The sequence below is a fragment of the Misgurnus anguillicaudatus genome, chromosome 1 (genome assembly GCF_027580225.2).
Source record: "Misgurnus anguillicaudatus chromosome 1, ASM2758022v2, whole genome shotgun sequence".
Lineage (NCBI taxonomy): Eukaryota > Metazoa > Chordata > Actinopteri > Cypriniformes > Cobitidae > Misgurnus > Misgurnus anguillicaudatus.
In genome coordinates, this window is record NC_073337.2 from 5,078,524 (window position 1) to 5,097,891 (window position 19,368).

The following is a 19,368-nucleotide window of genomic DNA, read 5'->3' on the forward strand; positions in this document are numbered from 1 at the left end:
TTTGCCAGGTTAAGAGGACCAGCTTAGACCAGCACTGCCACCTTAAACCAGCTAAAACCAGCTTATGCTGGTCTTTGCTGGATTTGTCAGTAGGGTTAGTACATTTTTTTTTTAAAAGCCCCCCCCCCAAAAAAAATTGTTCAGACAGTTAGAAACGAAATTAAGCCAATCTTTTTAGAAAAGAGCTCAGCTGAGAGATAAAAGCCAATTTTTAGGTAAAATTAATTATTATAGACTAATGCCAACTTTAAAAATAGCAAATTTATTATAGTAATTAAAATAATAAAAAACAACATGGTTTATTTGTTCCGAATTTAAAAATAATAGCACATTTATTATAGCAATTAAAAGAAATTGCTATAATAATTTCCTAAGATAAATGCTGTCAGGTTTTTACACAACAATGCGAATGCTAATAACACCTTTATTGAAGTTTGATGTAATGGAATTTAGACGCGTGACGTCACGCACAGGATTGTTTTAGTTTACTTTAATCGTCTAGGCAACCGAAGAAGCAGCTGGATCGCGCCGGACGATTCTGGTATAAACTCGGAGTGCTTTCGACAGCATCTACGCGAAAATTGCAGGTACTGTACAAAATTTTTTTTTTCTTATGTATCTGATGGTTAGTTTATATTTTAACGTGAAAAAGGGTAAATAGAGATTTGTAATTAATAATGTAACGTTAATATGCTAACTTATACAAATTCAACTGTTGGCATAATGTAATTTTTAAATAAGCCGTTAAGGCTTCGTTAAATTCATGAGGTAACTTATTGCTTATTTCTGTTGTGTTTTCCAGTTTGAGTAACGTTAATTAAATTACCCGTAATAACAAGCGTCTGTGGTAATTTATCCGTAATAAAGAATTTACAATTTAGACACTTTATATTTTTCACAATTATATTAAACTGGGTTTGCTATCGTTGTAACAAGTATTGCGATTTTAACAGCAAACTAAAGCTAATTTAAATTAATCAAAAAGATTGCAATCCAATATTAAAGCGTCCTTAGGGATTAAATGCATTAATATACCCACTAACTTGTATGTAACGTTAGGTAACTTAAGTTACGTATATCTACGCTGTCGCGGCTATCAGTTTGGTTCCGCCCAACGCAACTTCGGATTTCCTCAGGCGAAATGCAAAGTAAAAACAGTCTTGAAATTGTAATGGACATTTAGTTGAATTGCTAAACTACAAATGAACGAAATTTCAATGATTTTGAACAACGCGCACCGGAGTTTTACAAACCGCAAAATGGAAAACAATAGGACAAAATAAAGTGATAACTTTCGAGTTTCAAATGGCCAGTTTTTATTTTGTTATTCTTGAACCCATAGACGTGGTCTTAGTGCCATTTTAAAGGATTTTTGAAGCTCTTAGTTTTAGCATTTAACCATGTTGAAAATTTTACTCACATATATGGGATTAGTTAATTTCACGGCATTTTCTTCACTTCTAAAACACAATACAATTTAATGACTAATACAAAATACAAGCAAACACAATGGAACATTAATATGCAACGAACAGTACATAAGTGAATCATTTATCATTTTGGTTCAAGATCACGTACTCCACAAAATACTTTTTTAGGGGGTTAAACAGGCCAGGCGTCGTTCTAAAAACGAGCACTTGAGGGCGCTTTGGAAGCGCAAATGTGCTTCTGTTGATATAATACAAAACATCAGCGGAAGTTTTTTCTTATAAATATACAAATTTTCCAGATAAGTTGTTTAATCAATGCGTATTGACATTGTGGTAGCAAGTTGTGTTATATTTATATATAAAATCGACACGTTATCCACTTTATTTTTTACGTAAATGAGGTCGCCGCCATCTTTGTGCTCGTGTATAACCTCCGGTAAGCCATAACGCTAATGGAAGTCGTATTGCGAGTGTGTCGTTTTGACTGGCTAGTTAATGTTTATTGAGAAATCCAAAAGGAAATCTGGCATAATTTGGGTTGCCATAATAGCTGGTACAAAAGTAAATCTCTACAAAACATTTGACTAATCAACACAACAGAGCTGAATGTGGCTCATGTGCACACATGATCTTTATCCACACATCCATCCAGTAAAACCTTTCATATAAACTAATTTAATCTCATTTATCAATTCTTATCTATACTGTGTTCCAAATTATTATGCATGTTACGTACTGTATTTCAGTAAAAAAAAATTCAGGTTTTAAAGAAGCTTTGATTTATTTCCCATATCTTTTTAACTAACTAATATCCATCTCAGACAGGTTTAATCATTAGTTTGAACTAAAGACAGAAACTATAGACATAAAAGTTTAATGAATGGGAGAGTCATGTCAAAAATGCTCATATATTATTATGTAACTTGTGTTAAATACATTGTTTGATTTACATTGTATTTTTTTTGGGGGGGGGGGGGGTTGTATACGTCCATGCAGCACATTTGACAGATATCTGTTTTGTAGATCATTTTAACCCACAAAATTTTGATAAAGTGCATTCTGACTCAGTGTCCCTTTCTTTTTGTTGTTAATATGAACATCTGATGGAAGATGGCATCTTTATCACTTTCAGTTATTATTAATCTTGGAACGTGTGAAAATATGCATTTTATTAATACATTTATTTATTGCATTTAATTGAACTAAACAGCAGAACCACAGTGCCAAAAACACCCATACGTTTTATGCATAAATATGCACTATGTACAGCCATAATTACAAAATAATGGATGAATCTGCATTATGAAAACAATGACTCGTTGCCTCGCTGCCTCATGAGGCAATGACTTCGGAGGCATGAAGGCAGCTCAGAGAAAGACTTTCGGACACATTTCAAAGGCAGCGTGTTTAAAATATAAACAGAGAGCGCCTTTGTGATAACTAATCACATATTTGAAAACTACAATACTAATTTCTCGCTAGAAATGCAATTAAAAGGTGTAAAAAATGAAAATCTACCTTTATTTACACTAAACTTGTGCTCCAGTCGTACACTTGGCCGCCATTTTATTTTTTCGAACTTGACCAGGCTCGACCAATCACATTCTTATTGTTAGCCCACGCATAGGTATCTCAAGAGACAGAAAGTAAACCTAATATTGAATTCGGACATGCCTTGATACCTTCCTGCCTTGGAAAGCTGCCTCAGAAGGCAGCAATTTAGAGTTTTGGACGCAGCCAATATTTCCCATTAAAAGTCTGTTTGTGGTTTGTTATGTGTTGCTAAAGTTTAGGCCTGTCTTAGCCTGACCCCCTAAATGTACTAATTTAATGTGAAATAATCCACTACAATCGCATTGATGCACAAACTCATTTAATTTACATGTAGTGCAAGTATACAATCTTATTTTTTAAACATCTAAAGTCTTAAAACTTTCATCAAGTTCATCACACAAAAAAAGTTCTTAACGTTTTAAATGTATGTAACCTAAATTAATATGCATATTTGTCCATTTGTCTCACCTACACTGTCAGATTTTCCTACCATAGCGCAAAATTATACCCATTTTTTTCAATCCAAACTCACTAAAAATCCCAATGTGGGTTTCTACTTTGCGTTTGTGACTACGTTAATTATTTAGTGCAGCCTTGCCCTAGATTCTAATTAGGTACTGGTACAATGATTTTATAGTGGATAAAATAATTGTATTAAATATGATGTGACCGCGCAAAAATCAGATTGTCTAATGTAGTATAAAATAAACAGGTAGGATGCGACCGTGCAAAAATCAGATTGTATTATGTAGTATAAAATAAACAGAATGCGACTGTGCAAAAATCAGATTGTATTATGTAGTATAAAATAAACAGAATGTGACTGTGCAAAAATCTGATTGTATTATGTAGTATAAAATAAACAGAATGTGACCGTGCAAAAATAAGATTGTATTATGTAGTATAAAATAAACAGGTAGAATGCGACCGTGCAAAAATCAGATTGTATTATGTAGTATAAAATAAACAGGTAGGATGCGACGATTAAAAATCAGATTGTATTATGTAGTATAAAATAAACAGGTAGGATGCGACCGTGAAAAAATCAGATTGTCTTATGTAGTATAAAATAAACAGGTAGGATGCGACCGTGCATAAATCAGATTGTATTATGTAGTATAAAATAAACAGGTAGGATGCGACCATTCAAAAATCTGATTGTCTTATGTAGTATAAAATAAACAGGTAGGATGTGACGATTAAAAATCAGATTGTATTATGTAGTATAAAATAAACAGGTAGGATGCGACCGTGAAAAAATCAGATTGTCTTATGTAGTATAAAATAAACAGGTAGGATGCGACCGTGCAAAATCAGATTGTCTTATGTAGTATAAAATAAACAGGTAAGATGCGACTGTGCAAAAATCAGATTGTCTTATGTAGTATAAAATAAACAGGTAATATGCGACCATGCAAAAATCAGATTGTATTATGTAGTATAAAATAAACAGGTAGGATGCGACCGTGCAAAAATCAGATTTTCTTATGTAGTATAAAATAAACAGGTAGGATGTGACGTTTAAAAATCAGATTGTCTTATGTAGTATAAAATAAACAGGTAGGATGTGACGGTTGAAAATAAGATTGTCTTATGTAGTATAAAAAACAGGTAGAATGCGACCGTGCAAAAATCAGATTGTATTATGTAGTATAAAAAACAGGTAGAATGCGACCGTGCAAAAATCAGATTGTATTATGTAGTATAAAATAAACAGAATGCGACTGTGCAAAAATCAGATTGTCTTATGTAGTATAAAATAAAAAGAATGTGACCTTGCAAAAATAAGATTGCATTATGTAGTATAAAATAAACAGGTAGGATGCGACCGTGCAAAAATCAGATTGTTTTGGTATAAAATAAACAGGTAGGATGTGACGGTTAAAAATCAGATTGTCTTATGTAGTATAAAAAACAGGTAGAATGCGACCGTGCAAAAATCAGATTGTATTATGTAGTATAAAATAAACAGAATGCGACTGTGCAAAAATCAGATTGTATTATGTAGTATAAAATAAACAGAATGTGACTGTGCAAAAATCTGATTGTATTATGTAGTATAAAATAAACAGGTAGAATGCGACCGTGCAAAAATCTGATTGTATTATGTAGTATAAAATAAACAGGTAGGATGTGACGATTAAAAATCAGATTGTATTATGTAGTATAAAATAAACAGGTAGGATGCGACCGTGCAAAAATCAGATTGTCTTATGTAGTATAAAATAAACAGGTAGGATGCGACCGTGCAAAAATCAGATTGTCTTATGTAGTATAAAATAAACAGGTAGGATGTGACGATTAAAAATCAGATTGTATTATGTAGTATAAAATAAACAGGTAGGATGCGACCGTGCAAAAATCAGATTGTCTTATGTAGTATAAAATAAACAGGTAGGATGCGACCGTGCAAAAATCAGATTGTCTTATGTAGTATAAAATAAACAGGTAAGATGCGACTGTGCAAAAATCAGATTGTCTTATGTAGTATAAAATAAACAGGTAGGATGCGACCGTGCAAAAATCAGATTGTCTTATGTAGTATAAAATAAACAGGTAAGATGCGACCGTGAAAAAATCAGATTGTCTTATGTATTATAAAATAAACAGGTAGGATGCGACCGTGCAAAAATCAGATCGTCTTATGTAGTATAAAATAAACAGGTAGGATGCGACCGTGCAAAAATCAGATTGTCTTATGTAGTATAAAATAAACAGGTAATATGCGACCATGCAAAAATCAGATTGTATTATGTAGTATAAAATAAACAGGTAGGATGTGACGTTTAAAAATCAGATTGTCTTATGTAGTATAAAATAAACAGGTAGGATGTGACGGTTGAAAATAAGATTGTCTTATGTAGTATAAAATAAACAGAATGCGACTGTGCAAAAATCTGATTGTATTATGTAGTATAAAATAAACAGAATGTGACTGTGCAAAAATCTGATTGTATTATGTAGTATAAAATAAACAGAATGCGACTGTGCAAAAATCTGATTGTATTATGTAGTATAAAATAAACAGAATGTGACCTTGCAAAAATAAGATTGCATTATGTAGTATAAAATAAACAGGTAGAATGCGACCGTGCAAAAATCAGATTGTCTTATGTAGTATAAAATAAACAGGTAAGATGCGACCGTGCAAAAATCAGATTGTATTATGTAGTATAAAATAAACAGGATGCGACCATTCAAAAATCTGATTGTCTTATGTAGTATAAAATAAACAGGTAGGATGCGACCTTGCAAAAAATCTGATTGTATTATGTAGTATAAAATAAACAGGTAGGATGCGACCGTGCAAAAATCAGATTGTCTTATGTAGTATAAAATAAACAGGTAAGATGCGACCGTGCAAAAATCAGATTGTATTATGTAGTATAAAATAAACAGGATGCGACCATTCAAAAATCTGATTGTCTTATGTAGTATAAAACAAACAGGTAGGATGTGACGGTAAAAAATCAGATTGTATTATAACAGGTAGGATGCGACTGTGAAAAAATCAGATTGTCTTATGTAGTATAAAATAAACAGGTAGGATGCGACCGTGAAAAAATCAGATTGTCTTATGTAGTATAAAATAAACAGGTAGGATGCGACCGTGAAAAAATCAGATTGTCTTATGTAGTATAAAATAAACAGGTAGGATGCGACTGTGAAAAAATCAGATTGTCTTATGTAGTATAAAATAAACAGGTAGGATGCGACCGTGAAAAAATCAGATTGTCTTATGTAGTATAAAATAAACAGGTAGGATGCGACCGTGAAAAAATCAGATTGTATTATGTAGTATAAAATAAACAGGTAGGATGCGACCGTGCAAAAATCTGATTGTCTTATGTAGTATAAAATAAACAGGTAGGATGCGACCTTGCAAAAAATCTGATTGTATTATGTAGTATAAAATAAACAGGTAGGATGCGACCGTGCAAAAATCAGATTGTCTTATGTAGTATAAAATAAACAGGTAATATGCGACCGTGCAAAAATCAGATTGTATTATGTAGTATAAAATAAACAGGTAGGATGCGACCGTGCAAAAATCAGATTGTCTTATGTAGTATAAAATAAACAGGTAGGATGTGACGTTTAAAAATCAGATTGTCTTATGTAGTATAAAATAAACAGGTAGGATGTGACGGTTGAAAATAAGATTGTCTTATGTAGTATAAAAAACAGGTAGAATGCGACCGTGCAAAAATCAGATTGTATTATGTAGTATAAAAAACAGGTAGAATGCGACCGTGCAAAAATCAGATTGTATTATGTAGTATAAAATAAACAGAATGCGACTGTGCAAAAATCTGATTGTATTATGTAGTATAAAATAAAAAGAATGTTACCTTGCAAAAATAAGATTGCATTATGTAGTATAAAATAAACAGGTAGGATGCGACGGTTAAAAATCAGATTGTCTTATGTAGTATAAAAAACAGGTAGAATGCGACCGTGCAAAAATCAGATTGTATTATGTAGTATAAAATAAACAGAATGCGACTGTGCAAAAATCAGATTGTATTATGTAGTATAAAATAAACAGAATGTGACTGTGCAAAAATCTGATTGTCTTATGTAGTATAAAATAAACAGAATGTGACCGTGCAAAAATAAGATTGTATTATGTAGTATAAAATAAACAGGTAGAATGCGACCGTGCAAAAATCAGATTGTATTATGTAGTATAAATAAACAGGATGCGACCATTCAAAAATCTGATTGTCTTATGTAGTATAAAATAAACAGGTAGGATGTGACGGTTGAAAATAAGATTGTCTTATGTAGTATAAAATAAACAGAATGCGACTGTGCAAAAATCTGATTGTATTATGTAGTATAAAATAAACAGAATGTGACCTTGCAAAAATAAGATTGCATTATGTAGTATAAAATAAACAGAATGCGACTGTGCAAAAATCAGATTGTATTATGTAGTATAAAATAAACAGAATGCGACTGTGCAAAAATCAGATTGTATTATGTAGTATAAAATAAACAGAATGCGACTGTGCAAAAATCTGATTGTATTATGTAGTATAAAATAAACAGAATGTGACCTTGCAAAAATAAGATTGCATTATGTAGTATAAAATAAACAGGTAGAATGCGACCGTGCAAAAATCAGATTGTCTTATGTAGTATAAAATAAACAGGTAGGATGTGATGTTTAAAAATCAGATTGTCTTATGTATTATAAAATAAACAGAATGCGACTGTGCAAAAATCAGATTGTATTATGTAGTATAAAATAAACAGAATGCGACTGTGCAAAAATCTGATTGTATTATGTAGTATAAAATAAACAGGTAGGATGTGACGGTTAAAAATCAGATTGTCTTATGTAGTATAAAATAAACAGGTAGAATGCGACCGTGCAAAAATCAGATTGTATTATGTAGTATAAAATAAACAGGATGCGACCATTCAAAAATCTGATTGTCTTATGTAGTATAAAATAAACAGGTAGGATGTGACGGTTAAAAATCAGATTGTCTTATGTAGTATAAAATAAACAGGTAAGATGCGACTGTGCAAAAATCAGATTGTCTTATGTAGTATAAAATAAACAGGTAGGATGCGACCGTGAAAAAATCAGATTGTCTTATGTAGTATAAAATAAACAGGTAGGATGCGACCGTGCAAAAATCAGATTGTCTTATGTAGTATAAAATAAACAGGTAAGATGCGACCGTGCAAAAATCAGATTGTCTTATGTAGTATAAAATAAACAGGTAGGATGCGACCGTGCAAAAATAAGATTGTCTTATGTAGTATAAAATAAACAGAATGCGACTGTGCAAAAATCAGATTGTATTATGTAGTATAAAATAAACAGGTAGGATGCGACCGTGCAAAAATCAGATTGTCTTATGTAGTATAAAATAAACAGGTAAGATGCGACCGTGCAAAAATCAGATTGTCTTATGTAGTATAAAATAAACAGGTAGGATGCGACCGTGCAAAAATAAGATTGTCTTATGTAGTATAAAATAAACAGAATGCGACTGTGCAAAAATCAGATTGTCTTATGTAGTATAAAATAAACAGGTAAGATGCGACCGTGCAAAAATCAGATTGTCTTATGTAGTATAAAATAAACAGGTAGGATGCGACCGTGCAAAAATAAGATTGTCTTATGTAGTATAAAATAAACAGAATGCGACTGTGCAAAAATCAGATTGTCTTATGTAGTATAAAATAAACAGGTAGGATGCGACCGTGCAAAAATCAGATTGTCTTATGTAGTATAAAATAAACAGGTAGGATGTGACGTTTAAAAATCAGATTGTCTTATGTAGTATAAAATAAACAGGTAGGATGCGACTGTGAAAAAATCAGATTGTCTTATGTAGTATAAAATAAACAGGTAGGATGCGACCTTGCAAAAATCAGATTGTATTATGTAGTATAAAATAAACAGGATGCGACCATGCAAAAATCAGATTGTCTTATGTATTATAAAATAAACAGGTAGGATGCGACCGTGCAAAAATCAGATTGTCTTATGTAGTATAAAATAAACAGGTAGGATGCGACTGTGAAAAAATCAGATTGTCTTATGTAGTATAAAATAAACAGGTAGGATGCGACCTTGCAAAAATCAGATTGTCTTATGTAGTATAAAATAAACAGGTAGGATGCGACCGTGCAAAAATCAGATTGTCTTATGTAGTATAAAATAAACAGGTAGGAGTTTACACCATTTGTAGAAATAAAACTAACTATAAATAAGGTATATTATTGTTTTAATAGAGAATCAAATAAATAAGCACAACAAATATTTCTTCTTGCAAAGAGAAATGTAATATCCCTTTAAAAAGGTTTATGTCTGTTAAAATAAAACACTTCACAGTCTTTACTGTATGAATTAAATATACATGCATTCGTATGAAGTGCAACAGTTCTTCAGTGATGAGCAGAGAATAATTTTATTGAGAGATGAATTAGGATGTAGCTTTAAGACGTGGGAGAGATCGTTCTCTTCTCGTGCACTGATGACCGGCTGCTGTGTATGCGTGCGGCGGGTGTCCGCAAACAAGAGCAGCTGTGAGGAAAATGGAAGTTTAAACCTTCAAAACTTTAAAATGAATGCAAGTAATAAACTTTCGGCATAAGAATGCAATTGTCCTTGATAGATATGTGTTGTATTCGCTGTTTGATAGGGATGTGAAGACGCATCACGCTGAGGACCGGAGCGCGTCCTCATAGAAAATACGCATATCTCTGTAAAGGCAGAGAGAGAAATCCAAATGTGCACGTCACACATGAGCAACGGGTTACAAAATGCTCGCACTGTGTAAAATGGTCTCTAATTGCAGCCGCCTCAGGAAAGCTATGATGACAAAAGTAAACAGAAAGATCGGCTCATGAGATCGGAAAATTTAGCGAGTGCCGATCGCGTCACTTAATGCCGTTACCGCCCAATTACGATTGGCGGCCGATCGATCGGAGCATCCTTAAAAAACAACAATTATATTAATGTTAAGAGGCTTAATGCACTTCACTGCATGAAAACAATCCCAGGGTTAGTTAATTTTCTTTGATTCTAAAACACAACCCAATTCAATTTAAAATACAAATATAGCCTATATTGCTATTCTTTGTTTTTTTTTAAATGTATTTCCTTAAAATATTTTTTACTACTTTAGGCGTCATTTTTTTACTACTTTAAGAGTCATAACCTGAACACCCTGCCCGTTATCTGACATCAGCATCATTCAATTCCACTTCCCGTCCGATTGACATAAAAAATTATTCCTTATTGATGCCTAATTGATTCCCAACCTGGAAATGACACGTTAATATTATTTTACCCGTTACATTAAATTACATTACATTAAATATTATGCGTTTTACCCGCCTGCGTGCCCTGCTGTTCTGTCTATAAACAGATGGAACACAGTCTCTCTGTCTGCCTCAAGTTCAATATTACTAACGTCTTTCTCTTTCTATAGGAATAATGTAGCTTTTACTCTATTAATGTCTTGCAGTCTCATGTAAGTATTTAGTATTTATCGTACCTTTTGGTTTTGGACAATTATCTTCATTTAAAGGCGCTCTAAGCAAATGTTTGACGTTACTTTTTGTTGATGTTTGAACTGTTTTCAAACAAACGGAGCATAGCTAACGACTTCCCCTCCCTTCCGTGCTTTTATAAATGCGCCTAACCCCCACCCCCAAATCCTTCTTGTCGTTTATTGGCTGGAACAGTTTGTTATCATTTCTGGTGGTAGGTTTGGCGACTTTGTTTTTATTGCAGTTCATGGAGCCTAGGCTGTCTACAGAGATCACGTTTTTTTACAGTTTGATCAGTGGACATAGGTCTGTCATAGACGTCCAAATGACATCCAAAGAATCACCCAGTTCAAACATCAAATGTTGCCCGTAAATATGACGTCCAAATGACGTCCAAAATATTACCCAGTTCAAACATCAAATGTTGCCATAAATATGAGGTCCAAGTAGGGTCATGGTTGGATGTCTAAATAGTGGACCTAGTTTGGACGTCGAATAGATGTCCAGAATTGGTCATGGACCGACGGACCCAATATAGACATGATCTGCACGTCAACCCGACGTCCTGTGTTTAGTGGGATACGATGATTAGCTTGCATCACAACTTGCACCTTAAATTGTGGTCATACAGATAAGAGTAAAAAACATTCAGTCAGAAAATCATATAGGTTAGGCTACTTTTTGATTTGTTTTGTTAATCTGATAATTATTTAAGTTAAACATATTTCGTGTAAGCTTACATGTTTGCACATAAAACTAAACCCCTGAGGAAAATTATGATACTTTATTTACGTATTTATAAATGAGTGAACAATGCGAATCAAGGGAGGACTTTATTTCTCTATTTAAGACAGCCAGTCTGGAAGTGATGACATTGAATTTGCCAGCTGCAACTGTGGGTTTTGTCTAAAAGGCATATTCACCTTATTCCGCCACGCCCCTTTTTAATTCTTCGCTCTTCCGCATTTTGTCAACCGACTTCCGCTGCTAATATGGCACAGTGCATTCTGTGTTTAGAAGATTTTTTGTAGTTTACAATAACTTAAGCGAAATGACAAATATCGCTACTGCTGTAAATGTTTTAAATTAGGAGCACGGTTAAAACTTCATACGACGCTCGGATAGTCTTATATTGTCCCATCAATCGTCTCGTGGTTAGACGATATGAAGCGGCCGCGGCAAGTAACCTATGGGACATATTAACTCGTCCTGTCAGGAGTTGATGGAGCAGCATTGGAAATTATTAAAGTACTTATGCCTACCAATATTTATACAGTGATTTCGTCTTTTTTAAAGCAAATGTGCACCTTAGCCAGTCCAATAACTATTTCGTTTTTATGTGGTAATGTACCATGATAGAATTCATTTGCAAACTTGCCAACACTTATTCATTCAAATCAGCAGACATAAATCCTTTTAAGTGGAATCTACAAAGCTTACATATGGTTTAAGAAATTCCTTACAGATAATATCTGATCACAGGTTTATATAACTGCATGGCAGGTTACACATAGTAAATGTTTAATATAACTGCATGACAGGTAACAGCTGATCACATAGTAAAGGTTTAATATAATTGCACAACATCTGATCACATTGTAAAGGTTTAATATAATTGGACAACATCTGATCACACTGTAAATGTTTAATATCACTGCATGACATCTGATCACATATGAAGGTTTAATGTAACTTTACAACATGTAAAGCAAGACCACCCTGCAATAAATTAAGACACAGCTTTATAAGAGTCATCAGGAGCTGAACCCAAGTGTTTATCTGGAAGCTGTTGGTGTATGTAAAGTAAAGTGCTTGGCGACTGTGTAATGGATGCAATATCAACCCTGTGTAAAGCTGACAAAGATGGTTGTTTCTCAGCAGAGATATGTACATTTGTGCCAGCTCAACACATTGAAGCAGTATCTCGGACAGGGTTTACAGGACTAGGATTTAATTATATTAGGACATTTTAGTTTTTACAAACAAACCCTACAAAAAAAAACAAGACTGGTGCGCATCTTGTGACAAAACAATGACACTCATATATGTTGAGGTATGTCAGTACAAGGTGTTTTTAAATGATTGTAGCTCAAATATGCATTTTAGCCTGGGACCAGCATAAGCTCTGTCAGGGAAACCGCACCATTGTTTTCCCATATCAGATGTATGTTGCTTCAGGTTGAGTTGTGATTTTAAAGTGTAGTTGTGGTCAGAGACGGATGGATCCTCCCATTGTGTTTCTGCATCACAGTTTAGGAACATGTTGATTGTATCATCCTCACAGTTGTCCACTGCATCACTACACATCAATGCATCTGTGAAAACAATATAACCATAAACATTTTTATGTTAGTATTTAAAATAAACTTGCATCATGAGAATTAACATATAAATGGCACACATACTAAAACAGAACAGTGTGTAAGAGAGAGATGCATTAAAAAGAGACAGTAACATTATACACACAACCTTTAACTTCAGTGTTAAATAATACGTTGTTTAATAGGTCATTATCAATATCTGAATGAGAAATGAACTGACATTCTAGCATCTGAAATCTGCAGTAACTTGTAGGAATCACGTGGGCTACTGTAAGAATGTAATGTACTATAATATCTCGTTGTACTATCGTAAATATAAAAATATAGGTGGACAATTAAAACCATTCAAATAGTTGCATTTTATAAACTAACGTTACTGATCTTAAGTGTATTTGTAGAACGGACTTCACAAATCTAACTTTAGGCGAACGAGCACAAAGTTAGCTGAGATAGCTTACCTAAAACTGGCCACCTTTTCAACACCCGGCATGGTTTAAAGTTACCGGAACATCGTAGTCGAACCATTACTTGGGATAAGGGTGTTCCTCAGTTGGCTTAAAATTGGTAAGAAGAAACATAAAGGCGCTCGAGTGAGCTTTTTAAGCTTAACGCGTCGCCTTCAGTCACTGCCTCAGCTGCTCATCGTCTATGCGGCCGGAAGAACCTTGACAAAAATAGCGCAATGGCGCCGCCCATGTTGTCGTGAAAAATAAGGTGAATAGCAAATGCCAAAAAGTTTAGGATTAGATTTGGAGGTAGTATTAGCATGGGGGGGGGGGGTGTTTTAGATGTCTCCTTATATGAAACACCTGATTTCACTCATCGGCTCCTTAATTAACACACTAACGAGCTGATGATCGGAATCAGGTGTTTTTATATGTGGAGACATCTAAGGCTATGTTTACACATGGGCGGCTATTTTCATAAACGGACATTTCAACCTCTCCGGTTTCAAAAATTATATCGTGCACACATGTCAGTTTTCAGAAAAGTGTTTATTTACACGTACCCGTGCATATTTGCCGTCAAGAGACGCTCAAGCCCACGTAAGCCAATCACCGGCAGCGCTGGTGGTGACGTGAACTGGTTCTTCATGTTGGAGGGAGGAGTTGTTGCAGTAGGTGATTGATGACGTCAACGTACCGCGAGAGCGAGTTGAGGAATCACACGTAGATGTCTAATTTCGAATCGCTCTCGCGGTACTTTGAAATCATCCGTCCGTCGGTTCTTGCAGCGCCGCATGAAGTCAAACACGCGTTAAATTGCTGACCTCCGAGCACTCGTCTCTGCTCCTCGACATAATGGAGCAGCTGTATTTGCAAATACAAACACACGAAACGAGTTTGCAGGAACATAAATGTGATCTTGGAAGCATTCAGAGTAGCAGTCACATGTAAACATGGGTCGCACTTTTGACGTAGGTGCGAGCTCTGGCGCATACTCAGTGACGTTGCCTGCTTAAACATCCGTTTGTCTCACTTTACATGCAACCGTGCAACCGAAGGTTTTCAAGATCTCCACTCTGGCCGGAGTTTTTAGAAACAATCGGTTTCAGAGGCGAGTTCTCCGTTTGCGTGTAAACGAGGGGCACAAACGAAGGTAAATCTCTCAGTTTTTAAAAATAACCATGTACGTGTAAACAGAGCCTAAAATGTTCTGGGAGGGGGGGCCGAGGACTGGAATTGAAAACCACTGGTCTACATCAACCTTTGAGATCTTTTCGCTCTAAGAATCAACTGTGCCTGACGATTCCTCGATCATGCTTGAATTGAAGAAGAGATAGATCTTTTTTGTGGCTACCCCTAGACCAGTGGTTCTCAAACTTTTTCAGCGTGCGGCCCCCCTTGTGTACGGCACATTCCTTCGCGGCCCCTCCAAAGAAAATTTATGGCAAAAAACTGTTCTAAAACTCAATTTTAATTAAACAAAACATATTGAATTATACAAAGTAGTGCTGTTGGTTAGTATACTTATTTTTTTAGGTTTAATTGCATAGAATTCATGATAAATTAATTTATTTTATAAAATGTCATAAAACTGGGGCCCCCCTGGCACCATCTCGCGGCCCCCCTGGGGACCCCGGCCCCCAGTTTGAGAACCACTGCGCTAGACTATGGAATGAGCTTCCCCTGTCCATAAAAACTCCTAATCCTATCTCCTAATCTAGGGTCTTTTCAGAGAATGTTAAAAACGTATTTATTTTCCTTGGCTTTTAATAATGTGTTGGAATTTCTATGACAATGAATTTTATGTATTTATTTTTGTTTTTTTCTCTTTCATGTACAGCACTTTGGTGCCTAGTAGTAGCAGTAAGTAGGACAATCTGAAAGCATCTTGCACCTTCAGGTCATCCTACCCATTTAATTTATACTAGTAGGACAATCTGACAGCATTTTGCGCTTTCAGGTCATCCTACGTCTGTTTTATACTAGCAGCAAAATCAGATCTGTCTTATGTAGTATAAAATCCTACCTGTTCGTTGTATACTATTAGGTGTTATGATACCACAGACCAAATGAGAGAAAGAATTTAAAAAAGTGAGTTTTTATTAGACATGAGCAGTTAAACAGCAGATGGTATAGTTCGGGAGAAGATGATTGGTTGATGAACACAGGTAATCTCCTCATATACACTTCTTTAATGTCCCAGATATAACAAGACAATTAACTTTACTTTCCTTGTAGGTACACAGATGATGACGACGACAGATAACCATACCTTCAGGTCATCCTACCTGTTTATTTTATACCAGTAGGACAATCTGACAGCATTTGGTACAGTCAGGTTATCCTCCATGTTTATTTATACTAGTAGGAGAATCTGAAAGCATTTTGTACCTTCAGGTCATCCTACCTGTTTAATTTAAACTAGTAGGACAACCTGGAGGCATTTTGCGCCTTCAGGTCATCCTACATTTTAAATTTATACTAGTGGGGCAATCTGAAGGCGTTTTGCACTTTCAGGTCGTCCTACCTGTTTAATCTATACTGGTGGGACGATCTGAAGGCATTTTGCACTTTCAGGTCATCCTACCTGTTTAATTTATACTAGTAGGACAATCTGACAGCATTTTGTACAGTCAGGTCATCCTACCTGTTTAATTTATACTAGTAGGACAATCTGACAGCATTTGGTACAGTCAGGTTATCCTCCATGTTTATTTATACTAGTAGCACAATCTGAAAGCATTTTGCACCTTCAGGTCATCCTACCCGTTTAATTTATACTAGTAGGACAACCTGAAAGCATTTTGCACCTTCAGGTCATCCTACCTGTTTAATTTAAACTAGTAGGACAATGTGAATGCATTTAGCACTTTCAGGTCATCCTTCCTGTTTAATTTAAACTAGCAGTTTAACAGCAGATGATATAGATCTGCAGAAGATGATTGGTTGATGAACACAGGTAATCTCCGCACAAACACTTCTTTAATGTCCCAGATATAACAAGATGATTAACTTTACTTTCCTTGTAGGTAAACAGATGATGACGACGACAGATAACCACACCTTCAGGTCATCCGACCTCTTTAATTTATACAGGTAGGACAATCTAAAACAATTTTGTACAGTCAGGTTATCCTACCTACTCTGTAGGTTGTACTATAATCCCTCCTCTCCTTAAGTACCTAGGGTCTTACTAAACTGGGTGAATGTTTATGGTAGGAGAAATAATGCAGTGTGTATATAAATCTATTGTCTTTATTGTAACATATTGTGTAGATAATTTGCTGTATTAAAAAATAAAGTTGTCCTCCGAAGAGGGGGGGTGGTGGCGGGCCAAAAAAAGTAGGATAATCTGAAAGCATTTTGCACTTTCAGGTCATCCTACTTGTTTAATTTATAATAGTAGGACTATCTGAAAACATTTTGCACCTTCAGGTCATCCTACCTGTTTAACTTATACTAGTAGGACAATCTGAAAGCATTTTGCACCTTCAGGCCATCCTACCTGTTTAACTTATACTAGTAGGACAATCTGACAGCATTTGGTACAGTCAGGTTATCCTCCATGTTTATTTATACTAGTAGGACTATCTGAAAACATTTTGCACCTTCAGGTCATCCTACCTGTTTAACTTATACTAGTAGGACAATCTGAAAGCATTTTGCACCTTCAGGTCATCCTACCTGTTTAATTTATACTAGTAGGACAATCTGAAAGCATTTTGTACTTTCAGGTGATCTTACCTGTTTAATCTATACTAGTAGGACAATCTGACAGCATTTGGTACAGTCAGGTTATCCTCCATGTTTATTTATACTAGTAGGACAATCTGAAAGCATTTTGCACCTTCAGGACATCCTACTTGTTTAATTTAAACTAGTAGGACAACCTGAAAGCAGTTTGCACCTTCAGGTCATCCTACCTGTTTATTTTAAACTAGTAGGAGAATCTGAAAGCATTTTATACCTTCACGTCATCCTACCTGTTTAATTTAAACTAGTAGGACATCCTAACAGGATTTTGCACCTTCAGGTTATCCTACCTGTTTAATTTATACTTATAGCACAATCGTGGGCAGTGGGCAGATGCCTTGCATCTGCACGGGAAATGAACGACCCCGCCTTCCACGAGTTTCCTGCTGCCTTGCAGGTTGGCCTTGTCTGGTCAAAGGCTATGGGAGTAAACCCAAATAGAAAATCCGGTATGGAGACCCGTATACTAGTAGGACAATCTGACAGCATTTTGTACAGTCAGGTCATCCTACCTCTTTAATTTATACTAGTAGGACAATCTGAAAGCATTTTGCACTTTCAGGTCATCCTACCTGTTTAATCTATACTAGTAGGACAATCTGAAAGCAATTTGCACTTTTAGGTCATCCTACCTGTTTAATTTATACTAGTAGGACAATCTGACAGCATTTTGTACAGTCAGGTTATCCTACTCTGTAGGTTGTACTATAATTCCTCCTTTTCTTATGTACCCAGGGTCTTACCAAACTGGGTGAATGGTTATGGTAGGTCAAATAATGCAGTGTGTATATTAATCTATTGTCTTCATTGTAACATATTGTGTAGATAATTTGCTCTATTAAAAAATAAAGTTGTCCTCCGAAGAGGGGGGGTGGTGGCGGGCCAAAAAAGTAGGATAATCTGAAAGCATTTTGCATTTTCCGGTCATCCTACTTGTTTAATTTATACTAGTAGGACAATCTAACAGCATTTTGCACCTTAAGGTTATCCTACTTGTTTAATTTATACTAGTAGGACAATCTGACAGCATTTGGTACAGTCAGGCTATCCTCCATATTTATTTATACTAGTAGGACAGTCTGAAAGCATTTTGCACCTTCAGGTCATCCTACCTGTTTAATTTAAACTAGTAGGACAATCTGACAGCATTTGGTACAGTCAGGTTATCCTCCACGTTTATTTATACTAGTAGGACAACCTGAAAGCATTTTGCACCTTCAGGTCGTCCTACATTTTAAATTTGTGCTAGTAGGGCGATCTGAGGGCGTTTTGCACTTTCGGGTCGTCCTGCCTGTTTAATCTGTGCTGGTAGGACGATCTGAAGGCATTTTGCACCTTCAGGTCGTTCTACCTGTTTAATTATTACTGGTGGGACGATCTGAAGGCATTTTGTGCAGTCAGGTTGTCCTACTCTGTAGGTTGTACTATAATTCCTCCTTTTCTTATGTACCCAGGGTCTTACCAAACTGGGTGAATGGTTATGGTAGGTCAAATAATGCAGTGTGTATATTAATCTATTGTCTTCATTGTAACATATTGTGTAGATAATTTGCTGTATTAAAAAATAAAGTTGTCCTCCGAAGAGGGGGGGTGGTGGCGGGCCAAAAAAGTTGGATAATCTGAAAGCATTTAGCATTTTCCGGTCATCCAACTTGTTTAATTTATACTAGTAGGACAATCTAACAGCATTTTGCACCTTCAGGTCATCCTACTTGTTTAATTTATACTAGTAGGACAATCTGACAGCATTTGGTACAGTCAGGATATCCTCCATGTTTATTTATACTAGTAGGACAATCTGAAAGCATTGTGCACCTTCAGGTCATCCTACCTGTTTAATTT

General features: G+C 35.2%; 1 long non-coding RNA gene across 6 annotated transcripts; it reads left to right on the forward strand.

The window, feature by feature from the left end:
* Positions 1-489: 489 nt before the first annotated feature.
* LOC141350532 (uncharacterized) lies at positions 490-16,838 on the forward strand. 6 transcript variants are annotated; one of them, XR_012358602.1, is made up of 4 exons: positions 573-587; positions 10,946-10,987; positions 15,614-15,941; positions 16,012-16,838. It is a non-coding gene; the product is annotated as an uncharacterized lncRNA (long non-coding RNA). The 6 variants fall into 6 exon arrangements; XR_012358576.1 differs by lacking the exon at positions 10,946-10,987 and having other exon boundaries at positions 490-587; XR_012358596.1 differs by lacking the exon at positions 573-587 and having other exon boundaries at positions 9,600-10,987.
* Positions 16,839-19,368: the final 2,530 nt, after the last annotated feature.